This window comes from Cheilinus undulatus, linkage group 8 (assembly GCF_018320785.1).
Source record: "Cheilinus undulatus linkage group 8, ASM1832078v1, whole genome shotgun sequence".
In the NCBI taxonomy this organism is placed as follows: domain Eukaryota; kingdom Metazoa; phylum Chordata; class Actinopteri; order Labriformes; family Labridae; genus Cheilinus; species Cheilinus undulatus.
In genome coordinates this window covers 21226874-21251369 of record NC_054872.1, presented here as the reverse complement: position 1 = coordinate 21251369, position 24496 = coordinate 21226874, and the positions used below count along the sequence as shown (strand labels likewise).

Below are 24496 nucleotides of genomic sequence, written 5' to 3'. Positions count from 1 at the left end.
ACAACACAAAGCTAGATGTGCCCTCTCAAACTTTTTAGCACGACGCACGGCGACGCGCGCACAGCACGGCACCCACAGGTGAGTTGTCTATTTGCCGTCTTTTCTAGCCTGCACCCCCGCTGCGATTGTTGAATCTATTTCCAGGGAAAAGTTGCTGCTGTAGTTGGTGCGTCAGCGCTCAAACTTGAGCACAAAGCAGAAGAGAGAGGGAGAGAGACATAGAGAAACACAGGCGAGCGAGGAGAGAGAGCGCGAGAGGAGCGGTCCCCTTTTCCTTTGTCTGACGCGGGGCGCTTTGAGGAGACAACTTGAGGGGATGCTCAGGCACGCATCTTCATAACGCTCAATAAAATTCAGCAGGTCACACTTTGAAATCATCGATAGGGAGCTTTTGTGGAGGTGAGAGGGAGTTTGTGTTGCTTTGTCTCTTGGGGATGTTGCGGCGCACAAGACAAAGCAACTGCCTGTCAGAAGTTTGCGGAGAAAAGCGCTTTTACGCACGCTGCAACAAATACGAAATCTGACTATTAATAGTTGACAAATAGTTTGTAAATACTTCTGTCGTCGTGCAGTAGTTTGTGACAGTGTTGTTCACGGTGTTGCGAAGTTGCCAGCGCTCTGTGGGGATTCAGAACAATGCAATCAGGTGTAAAGTCTCCAAGAAACAAAACTGAAACAGAACTAAACTTGTTGCACGAACAATGGAAAATGGTTGGAGTTAATTGTGTTTGTACGAAATTATTCGGTCCGGATTATCCCTGAGCAACTTGTTGTAGTTTATTTGAGACAGAGCAACAGGTATAAGTCGCTGCAGCTTCTTTGTTACAGTAAAGGCTCCTTTGTTCTCAGTCCATACAAAGAAAAGCAGCAGAAAGGAGCGCAAATCCACAAGGAAACTACTTTTGGGAACGCTCTAAATGCTTTTCCTGGGGTAAAATATTTTAAATGGAGATTTTAATTAAGAAAAAAATCTTGAACGTGGTTTTTATCTCTTTTTTCTTTTATAAATGAATTAATCCCGTAGTCTTTCTGTTAGATGAATAGGCAAAACTTTAAACTTGTAATAGAAGTTAAACCTTGATTTTTGTTTGCTGTTTTGAACCTAAATAATATAGTTTTTACAATTTTTAAAACTTTTCTTCATCATGTAAAGGTGTGGCCAAACAACTTGTTTGAATGTGCTGCATTCCATTGTACAGTTGCCCTACCCTTAAAGTTTTTATAAGAACATAGAAGACCATTTAGACTTTTTAGATAGGTTGGTAATGTGAAACAAAAATAGGTTTACATCTTGGAAAATTTGGGATATACATAAGTTTTATTTTCAACTTTTTCAACTCAATTTATCAACTTTGCAAAGCTTCATCTAAAGTTTATTTAGGTACTTATTATTAATTCAACAATGCATCTTTGAATTTGTGGCTATTTTACTAGTTCCAATAAGATGTATTACCCACAAGAAAAGTTTTAACGTCTCTTTTTTCTCTCTGTCTTTTCCCTGACTCCTCCAGGATCCGTCCTTCAGTGGATTTTAACACCAGATTACCCAGCAGTAAGTTCTTCTCCTGTGGGAGGCTGAGGAAATACAAATATGTGGAAATCACATGGGAGATGTACCGAGTCACCTATCAAGCGGCTTTGGAGACGCGGAGGCGGATTAGGAGACTGTGCAGTTTTTTCCTCCTGGAGAAGGTGAAGACTCATCTCTGGAGGATTTAAACCTCAGCAGCAGCAGCAGCATTGCCAGGCAGGATGCATTTTAGGCACACTTGGAAATTTAAAAACTCGTGGAGATACTTTGAGGATTATAAAAATGTGCAGCATGTCACTGCACAAGACACGTCCAGACCCAAAGCCCCGAGTCACTGAGAAAGTGGGATATGATCCTCCTGGGCGCTCTGCATGGGTAGGTGGTAATACTTTCTACTTAGGTGTTGCACTTGTCCAAGCTCTTGTTTGAGGGCCGCTTTGCTGGCTCTTACACTGAACAATGCACAGTCATTAAATTCCCAGTATCACTTTTTTTTCTGCAAAGGCCAGAAGTAGGCCCTGTAGTGGAACATTTGAGCCAGACTGCCTGTGCTTTAGTCTATGTGGTATAAAAGTTTTTCAAGCACTGGTGCAAATCAAAATAAGTCTATTTTCATTGTTTTTGTATTAGCCCCTCGTAGCTTTATGAAATAGTTTTCCTCCACACTGCAGTACTTGGGGGACAGTCACTTTTTAGTGAATGAGAATTACACACCTTAATTTGAAGGATCAGCCGCCACTCAACTCTGCCCAGAAATGAACTCTGCCCATGTGGTTTCAACAACAATTATTAATTTTAACTTTTCCCATGGATCCTAAACTTTACCACTGCCTGCAGTTACGACTCAGTGACTTGCGGTGATGACTTTGCATACTTGTAGTGAACTTGAACACACAGAGCCTCACAGGCTGACAGTGAAGCATGATTATGAAAAGTTTTAAAGTTTTCAGCAATTGAAAACAAGTCTACTTACTACAGATGTATGGATGAGTTATTAAAAAATATGATAAAAGCAAATTCTACAAGACAAAAAAACTTGTTTTTGACTGCTGAAGGCTCCTGTGAGGAGTTTTTAAACTACGTATAAAACAGACAAAAGTTAACACTGATGACTCCATTTAACCTGCAAAAGTAAACAAAACCAGCAGCAACAAGACAGTTTTTAAAGTTTATAATTTTAATCAATAAAACAGCAGCAATGGGTAACACAGCAAAAAACTGTGTTAAAATCTCAGAGTTAACATTTGAGAGTTAATTTTAATTCTCAAAGTGTAATTCTTACTATATCGTGAATTAAACAGCCTCAAGTGTTGGAGTCATTTGACAGTGTTGATCCATTAAGTGTTGATTCAACTCAGATAGAGTCAGTTGATCTAAGCTCCGCCCACTGCCATTTCAAAATTGGGGGGCAGATTTTTCCCATGACGCACTTGGTCGGAGTGTTTAGAGTGTTTGCTTGTTGCCTATTGTACAGTGATTACTTCCTGGATTCCTTTACTCGTGTTTCTGTTGGATTACTGTTGATTTTGATGTTAAACATTTCTGCACCATGAGTGAAGTCATTCACCATGTTGGTCACATCCTGCCTGGGGTGGGGGATTGTTTAGAGTAGTGTGATGACTTTCAGCTTAGTGCATTCTTCTCTGCATGTGTCTCTGTGCCCTGTCTTCTCTATGAAATACCTGACTTTGCCACAGGTGTTCAATTCCAGGTGGAAATCTTGATAAAGTGTGAACAATGCATTACACTGTATCAACACTCAGAATTAAAAATACTTCAGATCCAGAGTAAAAGGAAATAACACAATTTTATGGTAAAGTAAACATTAATGTGTGAAAGACATGTTAAAAACTAACATTTTCCAAAGTGTTAATTTAACTTGGAACCTGTGAGAATTATATCAACTCTGAAAAAGTGTTAAACTTATCAATGCAGTACTTAATAAACACTGATTTGCTGTTTGGGTGTTTGATGAGCAAGAAACAGTCTTGTCTTACAATTTACATTGAACATTCACAATGTGTTGTGACTCTTAATTGCTGTGTCAAAAATCAAAGGTTTTGCATAGAGGACAAAATCAACTCACAGACAAGAGGTAGAGTTTGTGCCGCACATGCTCTGTCAGTACAAATCAAAAGTTTCTCACAGGAGCTTTAAAGCAGTGTTTCTCAACTGGTGGGTCAGGACCCAAAAGTTAGTCACTGAGCTGTTTCAGAGGGTTGCGAATGTGTGTTTGGAAAAAACATGGTGGCAGGAGGTCTATGAACTACTGCAGTCCTCAATGTACATTAGAGATGAGGATCCTTAAGAATCTCGAGATTCTTGTATCAGGTTCTGATTCTGGGGATCATGATTCAAGTCAGAATCAATTTTTAACTTAAACCGATTCCCAGAAGTAATAATTTCAGCATCTGCTCCTGTCTGTTGTGCATTAATATGCTGTATGTAGTTATTTGACATTAAAAAGCTTAATAAAATGTTCCCAGAATAATGTTTTTCAAATATTTGTAGTGTTTTTAATCAGCTAATTACAACATTAGCAAATAAAGCAACATATTTTAAATGAATAAAATGTGTGAGCTTAAGCAGTATACACATTTATCAGAAACTCATCAGTGGGAAAAAAACAATCATAAATCTAAAAAGTGGTTGTTGTAGTTTCAACATTTTCTGTTAAAACGAAATTCTTGTTTTTGTTATGCATAGTTAACCCCATATTGTTAGCAGTCATTGGCTGTTGCTCTACTTATTTAATGCATATGTGTGATGTGAATTTAGGCATATAAACTGTTCCTGACACAGGCAACATTACTTTAGCACAGTAACCACCTATGTCAGATCAGGCTCCCTCTTATCTGGGATTGCAGAATCTGCAGTGTCTTAAAACTTTTCTTTTTGGACAAAAGGACGGGCCGGGTAACTCGCAGCTCCATAGATTTTGCCGGCAGCACATAAGTATGTCAGACACAGCATTGCAAACATAAGCTACACTAAGAGCTACTGCTGCTAATGCTAACAGCGCAGCTAAATACACCTGTAGAATCTGTGTCTGAGACAGCAGGAGGAGGAAAATCCTTGCAGGACCTGGAGCTAAAAATACACTCAGGCTGTAATAAACTGTGTTTAAAGAAAATATCTACTCTTGGAATTGTAGACATTGACATATGCAATTTTGACATGTATCCATTTTTCCAGCTTCTTTAGTGGACATGCATTAATACATTTTATTTCACTCTGTTTTAGCATGAAAATTTAAGTGCTTTTCTCAACACTTAAACTCATCTATCTCATTTTCCTTTAATAAAAAAGCTGTTGTTCCCATGATAACAAGGGGAATTTATCAAGATCTCTGGAAACTAGCAATAAATAAATAAATAAATAAATAAAATAAATAAATAAATAATACATGTAATCATGTGGAAATAGGGTGTAAAATATATTAGTCATGTTCTTTTTTCAGTCATGTATTATGCTATATCCAAGATCTAAACTGCAACATTATTCATTAAATAAATATCCATTTTAAATCATATTTATTAATTTCTTTATTTTGGGTTGCTATTTGTCACCTGCATATTAAGAATGTACTAGATTCACATTGGTGTCTTTTATATGGATGCATGGAGAACTGCATTAGATTTATCATTTTAAGAAGAATCCCGAGGCTGTCATCTTTTGTGCAATGCATTCTGGGTCGTGATACCCAATGGTTGCATTGCTCTACTTCCTACATCTTTCAAGTTGCATACCTTGATGCAGATGATAATACTTTCCTCCTTGCTGTCATCTTCAGTAAAACTGCACTGCATGCAGTTTGAAGGAAGAATTCTAATGACTTTTAAATAATAATATGTTTACAGGCTTATTTCAACCCGACTACAATGTTTTTGGACTTTTCACTTCTACAGTGCAGACGTTTGCCCTTTATCATTTTCAGTCCATTTTTAAAGTGAAAATTTCTTTATTTTGGGATGTACAACAACTCTATTATCTGATCTTTGGTATAGTCACTGCCTTTTTATTTGACCTGAGCCAGAGAAGTGTCTCCTCAGCGTCTCCAGTTCATTAATGCGACAGAACAGGCGAGAGCCAGCTTTAAAATGAAGAATGAGCATCTATACTGTCACTTTTTTATGCAGCAGTTAATTCAGTCAAGCCCGCTAAATCTTTGCAGTAAAAAGTTACAGGAGATGCCGCAGCCCTCTCAGCTTGTTTCTACACATTATGTGAGTCTGAGGGAGAGAGAGAGAGCAACACACTCTCCTTATCAATGATGTCATTGAGAGCCAATCAGAACATGCTGGGGTGCTTGTCAGCATCTAAGCTCCGCCTCCAGCGTCTGTGCATGGCAGCCCACATGGTCCTGCAGCACAGCATCACATTTTCACCATGCGTTTTCTCTGCTGCAGAGAGGCAGCAGCAGGAGCAAAGAGGGAGAGAGAGAGATGCTGCTTTAGGCTGTGTGTGCTGATGTTAATCTACCATGTCTGCTCTGAAATAGCTTGTTTACCACTGTAAGCATACGCAACGGAGGAAAGATGACTTTTTCTAATTTTGTGTCTATGGTTGGCCAAAAAAACAACATTCAGGCTAATGAAGATTAATGTTCAGGATGCAAAGCTCAGCCAACTGAGAGTTATGTAGATTAATTTATGCGTCTAAAGGCATATGTAGACAAGAACAGAATAAAGATCTGCCTAATGATTGCCTTCATTTAACTATAAAGAGAAAAACACGAGTCTGGTCAACATTATCTGCTGAAATCAACTTAACGACTGTTTCCTCTGCACTTGTTAGCGTTGGAGCTATCAGACTGAAAGAAAACAACATTGAGCGACCCCCAGCCGCTTTAGTAGAGCAGGCTCAGGTCGGTGCCTACCAATGACCGGATCAGTGGGAAAGTGGGTCAGTCAGCACAGTGACACACAGGTGGGACAGATATAGGTCAGTGGTGGAGTCAGGGTGCTGATGACTCATAAGGCTACTGGAACTAGTGACAGAGGATGTAAGAGAGCAAAAGGGAGAGAGATGGTTAGAGGTTAATGAGGATAGAGTACATTCAGCCAATGTGTTCTTTACCTTTATAATGTTAATCCTTTATCACCTGCTGTGTACCATGGTTGTCAAAACATTCAATACTTTTTGATCCTGTGTGTTTAAATAATACAATCTCTATTGTCTTCGTAGTTCATAGTAGTGAGAAGTATAGAATCTTGAATAGAAACCTACTGCACTTGAACCAAAAGCTGCCTCCAGTAAAAAGGAAACTAAATTGCACAAATATGTTGACAACATTTTTGTAAAAAAATTGACTATGCACAGTATTTGCTCAACTTCAGCAGTATGCAGGATTTGCCTGCACTATTTGATAAATAAAAGCAAGATATTAGCCAGCAGTGAGTACCGAGGACTTGCATTTTTGTTGCCCTGGTATTGGAGTTGCATCCATAATAGTGTATTTCCATATATGGTACTTGCTCAACTTGGCTTGACTGCTTCGACTCCACTCAGTTTTGGTATCAAGCACTCGTTTCCTATCCCAGTATACACTGACATTTTTTTTGCCAGTAAATCTTTTTTTAATGAAAAGAAAAGCGTGACAATTTCTCTCCTCCTCCTGTTCTAGAGTTGCAGTTTATGCTGCATCCTCTCACAAACACCATGACACAAATACATTTGAAGCAAGGTGTATTAGTGTCCAACATGACAATAATGGAGTAGTTGGAGGGGAGAGTGTCTGGGTCTCCTTCTGTAGCTTTTTGTCACAACAAGGAGAAAATTTGTTTCCTGGAGATGGTTGCAAGCTGCGAGACAAAGTGCTATTGAAAAGTACTGGAAAGTTTAGGAAGTCCCACATCAGTTTGAAGCCAGCTCAGAGGAAGGTCTGATTCATGTGTCAGACATCCACTTGTGACGTTACGATACTCTCTGACCACTCAGTGGTCAGAAGTGTCTTCATGTCAAATTTATTTCTGACTCTATTGTTTTGGACCTCAGGTCAGGCCAGGTATGGGAGCGTAATTGGTCCTGTACTGCTTCGGCCTCCTGATGGCCATCATCCAGGCCTGTACCAGGCCTATGCCCCATCTCTTCAGGTATCTGTCCAGCTGATCCTCCATGACACACATAGTCTCCTCTGGCGTCTGGACCAGCCCAGGAAAACATGCCAGGTACCTGTAAAGGCGCAGCTACCATTCCCATATCAAGCACCTGACCCTTCCCATCCCTGCTCTCCTGAGCACTTTAGCATTAGACACACAGTCAATAATAACTAAAAAACACAGAAGAGAGGCCATCACAGTGAAGTCCAGCCGGCACCTCTGGCCACCAGTCAGCATCCAGGCCTCACAAGAGTAAAGTAAGACTGGAAGAACCAAGGGCAAGAAAGACTCTGACTTTAGTCTGCAGGCTCAGATACCAGGAACGCCAGACTGTCTTGCTCAACAAACCCATCGCCCCATGTGCAAGTCCAAGTTGGCAGTTGATCTCAGCCTCACAGTCAGCTGATCCATGGATTGTGCCAAAGGTGAAAACTAATTAAGAAAAATAAACAGTACCAGGTATGATCTCTAACTGAAATTCAAAATCCAGCTTAAACTCAGCCTCTATTTGTACACGAGATACTTGGTGTTCCTTATGATAAGAAAAGTGTGAATATATATCTGTATTAGCAAAGTTCAGTCGGGAAATGTTGGAAAAAATCCAATGTCTTGCATTCCTAATAGTTAGGCACATGATGGTTTTTTATGGTATTTTTCTGTATGGATAGTTGAACCTTAGCTTCTATATTTGAGGTGTAGGTGATCTGCAGATGTGGCCCTTCCTACAGTACATGATGCTCCACAGCCATCCAGCTCTACTATTTCTGTTTATATAATACTGTGCTGTGCTGATTCAGTCCAGCATGTAGTTAATGAACTTGTGAGTAAAACAGAAACATCAGCTTTAGCATAACTAATCATTGTGACAGGCCCGGCACTGAGCTCTTAATAGGCATCGTTTCTGCTACAATACAGTCCTCTCCACTGTGTGCAGCTTAATCACATTGCTTATCTGTAATGCTATTATCAAGCACAGTGCAGTTTTCATAACATTTGCTGGATGCTTTATGAGAGCATGAGTTTTTATTCTGTACAGATGTCCCGGTGGGAGTTGAGCCCTGTGTCCTAATCCAGTGAGTTACACTGGGGCGACGTTAGGACAGCAATCTGTGGCATCTTCCAGCTCTCTAAAGTCTCAATATCCCTCTAAGCTGGGATGCTCATTAAAATGGGCAATGGTTTCACACCATCTCTTTCACTGCAGCATATGCACAACTAAAATCTGTGTCACCATAATCTCTCTTCCATCTGCATTTGCTATTAGACTCATATAAAGTGCTCCATTCTGTTTCTGCTGGAGTCTGATTAGGACTACAAAGCAAAGCTCTGAAGACGAACATTTATGTCAATCTTGCAATTACAGTCTTTTTAGTTATATGCACTTCATGTCATGAGCCGGTCAGATGTTATGCAAACTGCATGAGACTAGGGCACAACATTAGGCCTAGAATAACTAATCACTACTGTAAGCCTAATTCTTTCAGACAATCTGTGGTCAGCCTCAGGAAAGCTATCAGGTTTTGTTTTTGCAGAGCTAGCGTGTAGCTTGTGGGCTTTACAGCATGTAGTCCCTCATATAAATCATTAAAGTAGATCGATGTATACTCTAAGTATATTTTCTGGTTCATCAAACAACAGTTAAAGTCTGCTATGTGATTGCAGCATTTCATGCTTACACATGAAACACTCTTGACCTTTTACTATGCGTGTTTACTCTGTGTTTGACTGAATGCCTGCTATTTTTGCATGCATAAATGTGATGTTTGATGCTCTTCTACAAGCCCTGACAGATGGACGAATTCACTCTGAATGTGATCTTCAAAGTGGAACAGCCGCTCAAACAGATTTATGTACTTTGACAAAAAAAAAAGACACTAAAGTGATCAGGAGGGGCAAACAGCTACAATAATATCATTGCATTTCCCTTACAAGCTGAATTTGGGTTGATGCTCCCTTTGTGTACATCAATGAATCACACAGCACACTCTTCTGAGAGTGCAGTACAGTAAATTACAGTGCAGTAAAACATTAGGCCCACCATTACTAATCGTGACGACAGCCCTAATTCTCGCAGCTACAGGCGTTCTGTGGTCATCCTGTTGCAAACTATCAGAGCTTAGTTTTAGCACTCGATGCCTGTAGCCGCGAGATAAGTTAACGTGCTCCACTGGCATTCTAATACAGACCCGCACTGGGGGACGGGGAATAAATTATTTCTTTATGAGTGTGCACAAGGCAGAGCGTTTGAAGGAGGGATAGAGAGGGAACAGAGGGAGATGAAGTGAGGTAAAGAGACATGGGGGTAAAAAAAAGAAACAGGATGGGATGGGAAAGAAGGGAGGGGTGGGAAGGAAGGGAGAAATATAAAAGTACCAGAGTAAGACATGTAGGAGGATTTATAGCGCTTGTTATTCCTGTCTCTCTTCACTTTATATGACTCTCTCACTGAGCAAGAATAGGCATCTCATTTTATTTCTGACTTTGACTTTACATAAAACTTGGTCCTCTAGAGCTTCCTCATACTTTACAGCTGCAGCTGAAGGCTTTTTCCTGGAAAGTTCACATTTGAAAGAAAAATAACACATTACTTTGGCAAATAATAGCTTTATTTTACTGCTTTGACCTGAAAATCACTGAGTCTGCATTCAACACTGTGTGACCTTTTGGAAGATTTTTGTCCTAGTTTGAAATAGCCAAACCATGCAGTGAGAAATAGCTGACAGATAATGTTGAATAACGGAGCTAGGAGTGGGTCTGCCCACAGATTTCCCTGGGCCACTGACAATCCCAGTGAATGGACCATCCCCAGGTGGGATTTACTGGTAGTATCAATGTCTGTATGTTGGGTCAGTAGCATTTGGGCTAGTCTTGGTGCCACTTTTCATCATTTTTGCACTTTTTTTTTTGTCAGTTTTTGCACCTGTTAACCCATTTTTACCACTTTAAATCGGGTTTGGCCCATTTCTGCACCATTTAATCCTATTTCAACATCTTTAATGTCCATGTTTGCTATTTAGAATTAATTTTAGTCATTTGAAATCCCTTTTTCACGATTTGTCTTGCCTGTTTTTTTTTTCCACGTTTAACCCATATTTGCCACTACTAGCCCCTCTTCACCCTTTCTTTTCCCCATTTTTGCCGTTTGTAACCTCCTTTTACCTCTTTCTCTGCCTGTTTTTGCCACTTGAAACCAGTATTTGTCACTTGAAACCCATCTTTCTTGCCATTTCCCCCCCGCAATGTTAACTTGGGTTAACTCTGTTAACCCATTTTTTTCCACTATTAACCCTTCTTTACCACTTTTTATGTCAAGTATTGCCATTTTAAATCAATCTAGGCCACTTGTAACCTCTTTTTACCATTTTTTTCCTGCCATTTATCTGCTTTGAACCAATTTGTGCCACTTTCACTTTTTTTGCCCATCAACCCACTTTTGCCTCTTTTAACCACTTTTGCCAATTTTGAATCCTCTTTAAACATATTTTCTTCCCATTTTTGCCACTTTAAACCTATTTTTATCACTTGAAGCCTTTTTTTCTATCATATTTTTTTCTAGTCTATTTTTTAACTTTTAACCCTTTTTTGTCACTATCAACACCTTGTCCCCACTTGTTATGCTCATTTTTACCACTTGAAACCAATTTTTACATCTTTCCATCTATTGTGCCACCGTTAACCCATTTTTGGCCATTTTTACCCATTTTTGCATCTTTTAAATTGATTGTATTTCACCACCTTTTTGTCCATTTTTGCTACTTGAAACCCATTTTAGTGACTTAAAACCCCTTTTTACCATTTGTTTTGCCTGTTTTCTTTTCAATTTTTAATTAACTTGCCCCCCATTCACCTATCCGATCACCAATTTTTTCCACTATTAACCTCTTTTCACTACTTCTTATACCATTTTTTGTCAATTTCAAATGCATTTCACTGTTTTTTTATTCCCATTTTATTTAATTTTTTGCCACATGTAACCTCTTTTTACCATTTTTTCTGCCCTGTTTTTGTGCCACTTAAAAACCAATTCAGCCACTTTCCAACTTTTTTTTGCCTCTGTTAACCAAGTTTTGCTACTTTTTTTAAACCCTGTTTCATCACCTTTTCTGCCATTTTGCATTTTTTGCCCCTTTTTTGTCTCTGATAACACATTTTTGCCACTTTTAACCCATTTTGCCACTTTACTGTTGCTACTTTTAACCCATTTTGCCCCCTTTCTGCCCTCTGTTGACTCTTCTAATCCACTTCAAAGCCATTCTGCCATTTTAAACCCATTTTAATCCTGTTTTTAGAAGTATTTTGAATTTTGTTGAATGCTTTATACTCTAGCATAAATATAGCATGAATAAATTAAAAATAATATTCATAGCTTTTATAAGAGTGGTTACTATTCAGGTAAAATAATAAAACCTGGTTATCACAGTTTAACTTTAAAATGGACCATGATTCTCCTGACCTCAGTGGGCCCCCAGTTTGGCTGGGTCTCAGAAAGCTTTCCCCTTCATCCTCCCTTGTGGGCCACCTTGGCAAATAGTGAAATCTAACTAAAAAAAAAAAAAAAAAAATCGCTGTTTTAGAGCAGCAGATATGATAATTAGGCCTCTAAGGGAGATGAAGACAATATTTTATGATTTAAATCACCTTTGTTTTTATGTTTTGGGTTAAAAGTAATATAATGTCTTGCATAGCACCACATTGTCAGAGTTTTTCTGCATTTAAACCTTTTCTGCTCCTGCTTTGCCAAGCAGGTGCACATACAGGGACACAATTTCCAATAAGAGATTTAGCTGTTTGTGTGTCCCTCTATTACAGGTCAACTTATTACCTCCATAAATGCACAGCATGTTGCTGTCTGGGGATGGACTGATAATCCCTCTAAAGACTGGGGTTTTATCAAAGCTAAATCTGCTGCTCACACACACACAACCACATCCATAAGGAGTATCCACATGGGAACCACAATAACAGAGCAGCCACACACATATGAAAATAGACCCGCCTGGTAGACAGACAGACACGTGTAAAGACCAGGATTTCATCACAGACAAATCTGTTATTGTCTGGCAGTTAGGAGATTAAGAAACAGTGATTTTATAGAGAAAAACACTCACACCCATGGGCCATTTGAGGATGAATGCTGGTTTGCATACAGGAGGCAGACTGCAGTGAGGTGATAGCATTACTGATGGGTTTTAATAATGTGATTAATGCGGTTTAATATGATGATAAGGAGTCAGTAAATCATTTTGGAGATAGCTTTTGTATCTGTATACTTGTCTGTTCCGGCATCAAACCTTTAATACATCTCATTTAATGTTCATCCTGTCCATTAATGTGATGTTTTTCTGAGATTTTCTGGGAGGGGGGCTAACACGCATAACCTAGTTTCATTCTGTTATGCTTCATATGTCCAAGATAGTTGTGTTAGTCCAAGGAGGTCCAAGCAGTTTTTAAATAAATTGGCCCCAAATGTGGCTTTGTCCTTGTCATATGACTACATCAAGGAATTTTCTCTCCAAGCTACAAAGAAGAGAACGAAGCTAGAATACCTGTCAGACCATATGTCAGACAATATATTTAACTGCAAAATTCATACCAGTATTTCAACAGAATGGAGCTGTAGCTGGGGTGGAGGAGTTGGTGGCAGCAGGTGAGGGGGGAGAACCTATTTGTATTTAGTAAGGTCATGTGTTATTATAAAGCATGTATGTTAGATGTATCAAATAAATGGTTTAATCTTTTAAAACTTTGCGTGTCACAAATGACTATCAGATGCCCTTCTTCTTTCCTTCCATTCTTATATCTACACACACATGCTTACAAACCTACCTCCACATATATCCTGTCTTGCCCTTCCTTCTTTTATAACTTTGTTTTCTGTATTTGATAGAATAATCTTGGATATCATGGCCTTCAAAACAGAATAATTAAGAAAGAGCTGTCTGTAATCACTAGCAAGTGGCTGTCTTAGCAAAAAATATAGAATAAGTTAATATGAACAACATAAAATTATTTGCTAATACTGCTAGTGTATTATGATTAAATACAGCTAACTCACAAATAGAATAACTTTATATTACACCCCTTCATTACAAGTATGTGGGATACAGTTACTCTTTCCTTTCTATTTCTGGAATAGATTTTAGACATGAGTACTGTATTTTAATTCTTTTAGATCTCAGTGCAGCTTTTGATACCATTGATCACATTATTTTAATAGAACGTCTTAGAGACTGGGTGGGCATCAGGGACACTGCACTTAGCTGGTTTTATTCTTATCTTTTAGAGCGAACCTATGCGGTCACCATAGGTAACCACTCCTCCTCTACCTCTACCCTTACCTGTGGTGTACCGCAAGGTTCGGTTTTAGGCCCCATTTTATTTTCTATTTATATGCTGCCCCTCGGTCAAATCATTAAGAATTATAAAGTCTCCTTTCACTGCTACGCAGACGACACACAGATATACCTGCCCCTGAGACCTGAGGATCCTAGAAGCCTAGCTGCTGTCATTGACTGTCTAAATGATATTAACTGCTGGATGGCACAAAACTTTCTACAACTCAATAATTCCAAATCCGAAATCATTCTTTTCAATATTCCAAACTCTCCCAATACAATCACAAACAGCCTTGGTCCTTTGTCTACAAACATTAAATCAACAGCTCGAAATCTAGGAGTAGAATTTGACTCCAACCTCACCTTCACAACACACATCAATAAAGTTATACAGTCATGCTTTTTTCATTTACGCACAATTGCCAAAATAAAACCAATTCTCCACCAGACAGATTTGGAAAAGGTAATCCACGCTCTCATTTTTTCCCGTCTGGACTATTGCAACTCTCTCCTGTCAGGTCTCTGCCAAAAATCCCTCTCTCGCCTTCAACTGGTTCAAAATGCAGCAGCTAGGCTTCTCACTGGTTTTAACAGACGACATCACATCACCCCGATTTTAGCATCTTTACACTGGCTACCCATTACTTTTAGAATTGATTTTAAGATTTTACTTATTACTTTTAAAGCACTGAAGGGTCTGGCTCCAGAATATATTACAGAACTTTTATTCCCCTATGTCCCAGCCCGCAGCCTCAGATCCTCGGGTGGGAACCTCCTGGTCGTTCCAAAGTCGAGACTCAAATCTAAGGGTGACAGGGCCTTCTCCATCAGAGCGCCTCGACTTTGGAACGACCTGCCCGAGGAGATAAGGCATGCAGAATCATTGACATCTTTTAAATCACTTCTTAAAACTCATTTTTATAGAGTGGCTTTTATGTGATGTCGTCTCATCTTCGTCTCATCTTCTTATTTAATTTTTATAATTTTTATCCTCTCACAGATTCTTACATATTCTAGTTTAATTTCCTCTTAATCTCTCCTTTACTGCTTCCCCTTATGTTTACCTCTGTTATAATACTTATCAATTTTACTGCTTTTACAGTTTTAGAGCTTGTTTCACCATGTTTTAATATCTGTTTTGTCCTCTCATTTACATTTTACTGTTTCTCTTTTTATTTCTTATGTCTTTAATTTTGGTCCTCTCGGTCTCAGCCTGTGTAGCTGGGTTCCTGCTTTGCCTGGGTTCCTATCATTTTATGCTTTGCCTGGGTTCCTATCATTTTATGGTACTGATGTCTGTGTCTTGCCTGCATCCTGATGTTCATGATGTCTTAGCTGTGCAGTTCATGACTGCACTCTGATTGACGTCTGTGATGTCTTAGTTTGCATGGCATCACAGGTCATCTAGGTTTGGTTCTATATTGTCGCTCTTTATCGATGTAGATGAATTATTATCTGTCTAGATGTCATGTTCTGTTTCTGTCTTTTGTCTGGGTTGTTGCTTTGTTTTTGTACTTGCTTCTGCACTTGTCAAAGCACTTTGTAAACCCATGTTTTTAAAAGTGCTATACAAATAAAGTTATTATTATAAATAAAGTTATTATTACTGTAAGACACGTCACACCACCATCAGATGACCCTTCTGACAAAGACGGAAGCTTTCTGTTGAAACATGTAAAGGTATGAACTAAAAACTTTTTTTGTCTGTTATAGAAGAAAGTATAAGCAGAGTACTGTAAAAGTTCTTAAATTGTAGGATGGTTAAGTATGACATATTTGAGTAAATCCATGCATATCTTACTGACTTGGAATGTCCAATCTCTCTAAATACTTTATTTGACAACTGTATGTGGGAAAATCCGGTAAATTTTTCACCCTAAAATAATACTGAAACATATGAGAGTCCATTTCCACCAAATATATATTTAAAATGTGAAAGTAAGGCAATTCTTAAAAAAAAATCATACATCATAATTATGAGATAAAAAGTCAAAATTACAAGTAAAAAGGCATGATTATGAGAAAATAAAATCATAATTATGAGATTAAAAAGTCATATTTATGAGATAAAAAGTCATAGTTATGAGATAAAAGTCATAATTATGAGATAAAGTCATAATTATGAGATTAAAAAGTCATAATTATGCGATTAAAAACTCATTGCTATGAGATAAAAGTCATAATTATTAGATAAAAAGTCATAACTATGAGATAAAAAGTCATAGTTATGAGATAAAAGTCAAAATTATTTGATATTTAATGACATAATTATTAAATAAAAATCATAATTATTAGATAACAAGTCATAGTTATGAGATAAAATGTCACAATTATGGTATAAAACATGATAATTGTTGGACTAAAAAGTCATAATTATGAGACAAAATGTCATAATTATGAGATTTAAAGGACAAAATTATTAGATTAAAAGTAAAATTTATGACAAAAAGTCATGATTATAAGACTAAAAGTCATAATTATGAGATAAAAAGCCAGTTATGAGATTAAAAAGTCCTAATTATGAGATAAAAAGTCAAACTGTTCAGATGGAAAGTCATAGTTATGAGATAAAACGTCATAATGATAAGATTAAAAAGTCATAGTTTTGAGATAAAAAGTCACAATTATGAGGCAAAATGTCACAATTATGAGATATAAAAGTAAAAATTATTAGAGTTAAAGTAAAAATTATGACAAAAAGTCATAATTATAATATTAAAAGTCATAGTTATGAAATAAAAAGTCACAATTATGGGACAAAATGTCATAATTATGAGATGTAAAAGTCAAAATTATTAGATTGAAAGTAAAAATTATGACAAAAAGTAATAATTGTAAGATTAAAGTCATAATCATGAGATAAATAGTCCAAGTTATGAGATGAAATGTAATTATAAGATTAAAGTCCTAATTATGAAAGAAGTCATAATTATGAGATAAAAAGTCATAATAGACTTTTTCTCTCATATTTATAACATTTTATCATACAATTATGACTTTTTGTCAAATAATTTTGACTTTTATCTCATAATTATGACTTTTGTCTCATAATTATGACTTTTGTCTCATAATTTTGACTTTTTATCTCATAATTTTGATTTAGGGTTTTTTTTTTTAGAAGAATTGCCTTAATTATTCAAATTTAATTTAATTTAATTTAATTTTTATTTAGCAGTAATGGGCTTCCATACGTTTCAGTAGGGTGAAAAAGACACAGGCTGTTCCTGTATGCATTCATGTTGCCAAAGTAGCTATTCAAGTGTTACAAATAGTCCAAAAACACCCAGATGTGATGTAATCACACACATACTTTTACATATCAGCCCCGCCTAGACTTTTGCTGATTTTACAAAGCAGTGTGACACATCACAAGTTTTTCTATCAGACTTGTGGAGACCTTTAAGAGGTCTAAAATGTTTAAAGACAGTTACATGAGTATGTTTTGTGGAGTACTCACAGAAAGTCGTTACAAAGCCGATCCTTATTCTTAAGCCTGTAGTGGACAGTTTAATACAGATCTTGAATCTTTGTACAACCAATCATGTTTACCAGTTTGAAAAGCAGAACTAAAGAGCAGTGACCCAGTGACTCAGTGCCTTGCTTCATAAGCAATTATCCCACCAACCCTTTTTGTAGGAAGAACAAACTGTCTGAGAACACACTACGTTAAATCAAGCCTCCCACAGTGGGAGGATTAGGACAGATGCTCATGGCTTTTTTGTTTGTTGTGTCTGGTTGACCCTCCTCAGCTCCACACAAACTTATGACTCCCTTCTCTTCTTCCTTATTAGTGCAGGATGGTCAGGGTGCAGCTGGCTGGAATCCATGCTGTGATGTAGTGCCCGTCGGCTTCGTGGGTGATGACTTTTGCAGTTTTAGGTGTTACTTTTATTTTGACATTGGGGGCTTTTTATGCCATTCAGAGACTAATACAATGCATTTCTTTCTTAGTGGTTTATGTGTTTTAAGTAGAGGAGGAGTGGACTGCTAAAGTTAGCCTTTGCAACCAGACTTTTGCAGTATTTTTTGCAAGTATAATCAGTGTTGTCCAAGGTTTTTCTCCAGGGTATGTCAGACTTAGAGAAAGCAAAACTCAAATTATACAAGACAGAGGAAGGGCGTCTAGTCTGCCTACTTTTTCTACTCAAAAACACATCTATAGTCTTCACCTTTCCACATTTCTTTCTACAAACTGTCATCCAGAAAGTAACGTGTCTCTACATTAGATAGTAACCTGCTTTAACTGTCAGTCACAGCCCAGTTAAGCAAAAACTCGACTTGCAGCCAGCCATAGTCTGCAAACTGACAGCGAAATGAAAGCCTCCTGTTCCGTTTGAAACTGGCATCCTCTGATTTTCCCAGAGAACGTGTAATATTTTGACAGTAATTATTTAAAAATATTTACTTTGTGAGACAAAAAAAGATCACAGCCAAATAGCAAATATTTCATAAAAGGGATAAAAGCGGAGGAGAATGACTGAGGATCTGCAGTGATGTGAATCCATAAGGGAACACAGTAAATGAGCACAGACTCCACTACTCTGCCCTGGAAGTGTCACTTTAGAATTTCTTCTGCTGTTTTTCTGTCTTTCCTTACTTTTTTTAAGATGACACAATACACTCCCACAACTTGTCCGTATGTGTTTAATGACATGAAGCAAAGTGATTTCTCCTTTTTCCAACTTGTTATCTGTTTGGGAACTTCATACAAACCCAAATATAGAACATGTATTTAAAGCTGCGCTGTCCCTCTGGTACAACACTAATCTACAGTAATGTGGCTATTTCAGAGCTTAGAGATCCTTTCATGAGCAGTAATCTTGTTCAGATACAGCTGTCAGATTACAGCCAGGTGTCGTATCAGTGTCTGACACAAAGCATTCTGACTTGAATACCTAAAATAATATCTTTGTGCGTTGGTGCTGTATGCTTGCCACAGCTGGGGCAGTGATAGTCGAGCAGGTTAATCCAAAATATTATCTACTGTCCGATCTTTTCTTTTTACAGATTAACACCTTGTCAGGACTGTGTGCAATGGTTGACTAGTGCTGAATCAGATCAGTTCTGATGGAGATATCTGTGAGCTTAGCCGGATGTGGTGTGATAAGTCAGATTATGTCTTACACTAACTCAGATAACAGAGTTTAAACTGTCCCAGTGTCTGCCTTTGTGGCTATAACACACCTGATTCGGCCTTTGTGTATGCATTCAGACAGCACTGCTTTCAGAAATATTACGCGTTTCATACAAAGATGACCATGAGTGATGAGGTCTGTGTATCTTCTGGTTTACTGCTGCATCTGTCACTTGATAGATAACACCTAGACAGTTTTAAAGATGGTGCATTTAACCCTAGGATAAGATTTGTTTAGCTTGTTTTCCTCTATCAAAATTGTTTGTGAGATTTTTAAACTGACATTGGATGTTGGGGTGGAACAAAATCTTGATACAGCATATCCTCATGTTGACTTGTGCAATACAATTATTGAAGTGCAAGTGCCAAATACCAACATTTTACACTTTACACCTCACCATTTAGGGACACCTTTAAGTTTCTGTGCTGAAACAGAAATTGTGATTAATCATTTTATGATCATTTTGAAATAAATACATAACTAAAGAAGGGCTTAAATGTGATGTTATGGTTACTGTGGGCCATATAAGGTACTTTAATGTCATTAGTGATGAGTATCTAAATCCAGTACTGACATGGTACTGGTACCAACCCATCCAATCGCCACGGGCGATAGACCACATCTAATCACATCAAATGGCATCGCCACAAATCCCAATGCATTGCATCTTATTTCAACATGCTGGGTTGCATAGGATCATACCTTGCTGTGTCCCATTACATTGCATTACAATGCATCCTGTCTTAACATATTTTATTGTATCAAATATCGTATCGTAAATCATGTCTTAGATTATATTGTATATCGTATTGTATATCCTATTGTATAATGCATCATATATGAAATCCTAAACAATATTGTATTTCATATCATATTGGTTATCATTTCGTATATCATATCATATATCACATCGTCTTCTTTTCTTGTATCATATCGTAAATCATAACGTATATTATATCCTGTGTTGCAGGGGTGTCAAACACATGGCCCGGGGACCAAGTCCGGCCAGTGGTACAGTTATACCCGGCTCGCAAGATCATATCATATTTTTATTGTATCTGGATTATATCTGGTCCTACGGTATGAGGTCTGCAGATTTTCTTCAGTGAAAATGTAAACCTAACCTTGTTGGTTTACAATATCCTTGTTAAGTTATAAAATTAAAAAAAAATTAAAAAGTAAAAATAATTTGATAAAAAATCAGAAATGAGAGAAAGGAAATTAATTTGTGTTTACATTTTAGATAATACATCTCACAATTGTGACTTAAATTTAGGACTTTTGTTTCATATTTTTACCTTTTCGTTTCATAATTTTGACTTTTTAAAAATCTCATATTGAGACCTTTTTGATTGCCTGTTTTACATTTTGCATCATATTCTCAGTTTTTAAACTCATAATTTTTAATTGTATCTTGTATTTTAACCTTTAAAACTAATATTCTGGAATATTATTTAATATTTTGACCTTTTAGATTCACAATTTTAAATTTTATTTATTTTTTCCTCTTGAACTCATGATTTTGTTTTTCCATCTCATGTTTTAACTCCCATTTTTGACTTTAATGCCATATTTTGACCTTTTGAACTCATGGGTTTGAATTTTATCTCATATTTTGACCTTGAAACTCATGACTGGGGTTTCTATCTTATATATTTGCCTTTCAAATACATTATTTCTAATTTCTATCTTGAGTTTTGACCTTTTGAACTAATAAATAACTTGTGAATATCTTGTGAAAATGAGGTTAACAGTTTTTGAAAATGTTGACCCTGTTAGGCCTTCAGGTTAGACCTAAATTAAGATTCTGGCCCTCACTGTGATTGAGTTTGACACCCCTGCTATATTGTATCGATATTGTAGTTTATATTGTATGATTTATCACATCATATATCCCATAATTTATTGTATCTCATTATTGTATCATATGTTTATATATTACAACGAAATGTATATCTTCTTGCAGCTTATTGTGTCACATTATATCCCACTACATTTGATCTTTTCTTTCTATATTCTATTGCTGTATCCTACTGTATATCTACTATATTTCCATTGTGGCTTTGCAGGTCGAGTTGGTTGTCCCTCATCCAGAAGGTCAGGGGTTTGATTCCCAGATCCAAAAGTCACATGTCAGTGTTTCCTTGGGCAAGACACTAATCTCCAATTTGCCCCCACTGCTGCCCCAGTGCTGTTTGAAAGTGTATGAATAGGATTAGCTGATACTCATGGGCACTCTACATAGCGGCCTTAGCAATCAGTGTGTGAATGGGGGTGAATGGGTTAAAAGTGCTTTGAGTAGTCAGACAACTAGAGAAAAGATGTGCAAGCTTTAGTCCAGGTTAACATGGTACTGCATCAAAGTATAGCGATATAATATCAAATAATAAAATATCATATTATAGTATCATATGGCATCCCATCACATTGTATGACTATCATGTATTCCTAACCAGTAATTCCCACCCTTTTGACTTTATCATGTTATTGATCTAAACACTTTCAAGAGCATATACAAAGCAAGGGAAATGAAGCTTTTACAAATCAGTTTACTTCAAAACAAATTTCTAGAGAATAAAAACAGCATGAAAATGAACCTAGCATGTCATTTTTTTGTAAGGATGCACTCAGAAAAATACAGTAAAGGGACTGGGAAGGGAAACTGCTGACCTGGTAACAATGCAGCTGTCTGATGCTGTAACAGCATTGTTCAAAATGACTCAAAATTTGATGAGAAATTACCTAACTTTTGTTTTTCAAGCCTGCATCAGGGATCAGTCATGTCCAGGAATCTCTGTGTACACATGCATGCCATTTATAGCCGTGATGCTGATGAAAAAAGTTAGGCTTCCTGGAGGCAGATTATGCCTCAGACTATGACCGTCTTCCCGTAAGAGTATCTGCACTGACACGATTTTCCAGTCCAGCGCTAGGCATAATCTGAGTGCCTGGAAATGGGCTGAATAAGCCCAAGTAAATGCCCTGCTCTCAATAATGTAGTGGCTTCATGTATGCTGAATGCTCCTGGATTCTGGCCCACTCTCTTAAAAAACATGACACACAACTGTTAAGTAGGAGTTTGAATTTAATTTGAAAGCACTTTAAAATAATGGACTCACTCATTTACATAAATATATCTATTTTAACATATGGTAAGCTCATTAAGTCATTATTTTCACCTGCAGTAATCCCTCACTAATGTGTCCAATTTGTATAAGGTCATAAAACATCCAGATTGCAACTTAAAGCCAAGGCTTTTATAGACATTATAAAAGATTCAGCAGAGAATAAAGGCAGACATAATTCCTTTCAGATCGTTTCATATGAGGTCAATGCGTAATCTCTGGTGGGAATGTGGCTGAATAAGGCCAAGTCATGCCCTGCTCTTATTATTATGCATCTAATTACTATGCATCAGCCGTTGGCTCTTCTGTGCTTTGCTGTGGTGCCAGTGCCAGTTCACAAGGTCAAATTCATGCTACTTGTTAATGTCCTTGCTAAATAAAATTAGACTGTGACTCAAGCTGTGTGTGTAATGTATGTGTGTGTGTGTGTGTGGGACTCGCTTATGATCCTAGCACAGTAGCGCTCTCATCCCACACACAGTGTTAGCTGTAGCCCGTGGCGATGTTCACAACACCTCAACATTAAGAAACCGCTCTTATTAAGACTAAACATCCAGCGCTGAATCACAATGGATGCCAGTTCATTCCCAGACAAGGTCGAGGCTTCATCTTGAGCCGAGAAATGAGCTGAGTAAGCATGAGTCATGCTTTCAATTATGCATTAGCCTGTTAGCTTGCGCACTTTGACTGACAGGCCGTGTTAGCTTTCAGATAGCTGTTGAAGGCAGACTTACAAGCAAGGCTGCCCATTAGGGGGATAAAGGGGAGAGCTTTCTGGGACCCAGCTAAATGGGGACCCATGGAGGTCAGGAATACCATGATCCATTGTGAAGTTAAGCTGTGATAACCGTATTTTATTTTTTGACCTGAATAATAACCACTCTTATCAAAGACACAAATATGTATTTTTACATTTATTTATGCTGTAGTATGAATCATCGTTCAAAATGTAAACCACTTTTCTTGATGCAGAATTTAAAAATTATGGGTTAAAAGTGTAAAAAAAAATGGGTTAAAAGGGGCAAAATAAGTGTATGAAGTGGCAAAAACAGGCAGAAAAAGTGGTGATAAAGAATTGGGAATGTTAAAAATGGGTTAAAAGATGCCACAATAGGCCTCATGTGGTGATATAGGGTTAACAGTTGCAAAAAGAAAAAATGTTGGAATGGGTTTTAAAAAGTGGCAAAACGGCTTAAAAGTGGTTATATGGGCAGAAATGTGGTGAAATAATGTGTTAAAGTGGAAAAATGGTTTAGGATGGAAAAAATTTGATAAACACTCCAAAAATGGGTGGGATAATGAGTGAAATGTAATTTGAAAAGTAGCAAAAATTGTTAAAAAGTGGCAAGAATATGTTCAGTGTAGCAAAAAGTGGGAGGTTGGGGTGCAAAGAGGTTAAGATGTGGCAAAAAAAGGGCCAAAAAGAGGCAAAAATGGCTATCTAGTGAAAAAAATAGGCTGAAAAAGTAGAGTCAATGGGTTTTGACTAGCTAAAATTAGTTTATTAAATAGTAAAATGCAGTTAAAGATAGAAAAAATCTGCATTTACAGGGGTTAATAGTGGTTGAAATTGATTAACAGTGGTAAAAACAATGGGGAAAAGTGGTGGAAAGGGTTTAAAAAGTGGCAAAATGGCTTACAGCAGAAATTGGGGGAAAGTTGGTGAGATTTCGAATGTCATTGAAAAGTGGATAATACGTGTTGAAGGAGGCAATGAGAGGTTTGAAGTGGAAATATGGGTCAATAGTGATGAAAACGGACAGAAAAACACTTTAAAAAATGGTAAAAATGGGTTAAAACTGGCAAAAATGTTGTATTTAAAAATGAAAAGGGATTATATGTGACAAAAATAATTTAAATAAGAGGTTGCCATGGGTTACAAGTGGAATAACAGGCTGAAAACAGTGGTTAAAGGGGTTTATTGTGGCTAAAATGGGTTTACACTGGTAAAATTAGTGTTAAAATTGGCAATATGGCCATAAAAGTGGTGGGAAGGTGGCAACAATCCATTCAAAGAGGCAAAACCACCAGATAAGGCAGATAAAAGGTGAAATGGGATTAAAAATTGATAAAATGGGTTCAGTTAGGCAAAAACTGGTCAAAAGTGACAAAAACAGGCTGGCAAATATGGGCAGAAAAAGAGGATAAAATGGGTTAAAAAGCAGCACAAATAATTAATGTCAACATCAGAATGCAATAATATCTTGACACTCTTTCGCTCCGAGTTGAAGTAACTATCAGCCAACATACATGCTAGCACCAATGCCAT

At 37.3% G+C, this 24496-nt stretch overlaps 1 protein-coding gene across 4 annotated transcripts in view; it reads left to right on the top strand.

Annotated features, from left to right (window-relative positions):
- LOC121513959 overlaps nucleotides 1-24496 on the top strand; it is a 176462-nt gene continuing 151966 nt past the window's right edge. For 2 of the 4 annotated variants that reach the window (XM_041793999.1, XM_041793998.1), the window contains exons 1-2: nucleotides 1-78; nucleotides 1512-1906. The gene's annotated coding sequence lies outside the window, so the exon portion shown is untranslated. Of the gene's footprint in view, nucleotides 79-297; nucleotides 400-1511; nucleotides 1907-24496 lie in introns of those variants that run through there. The other 2 variants (XM_041794000.1, XR_005992238.1) reach the window with 2 other exon arrangements.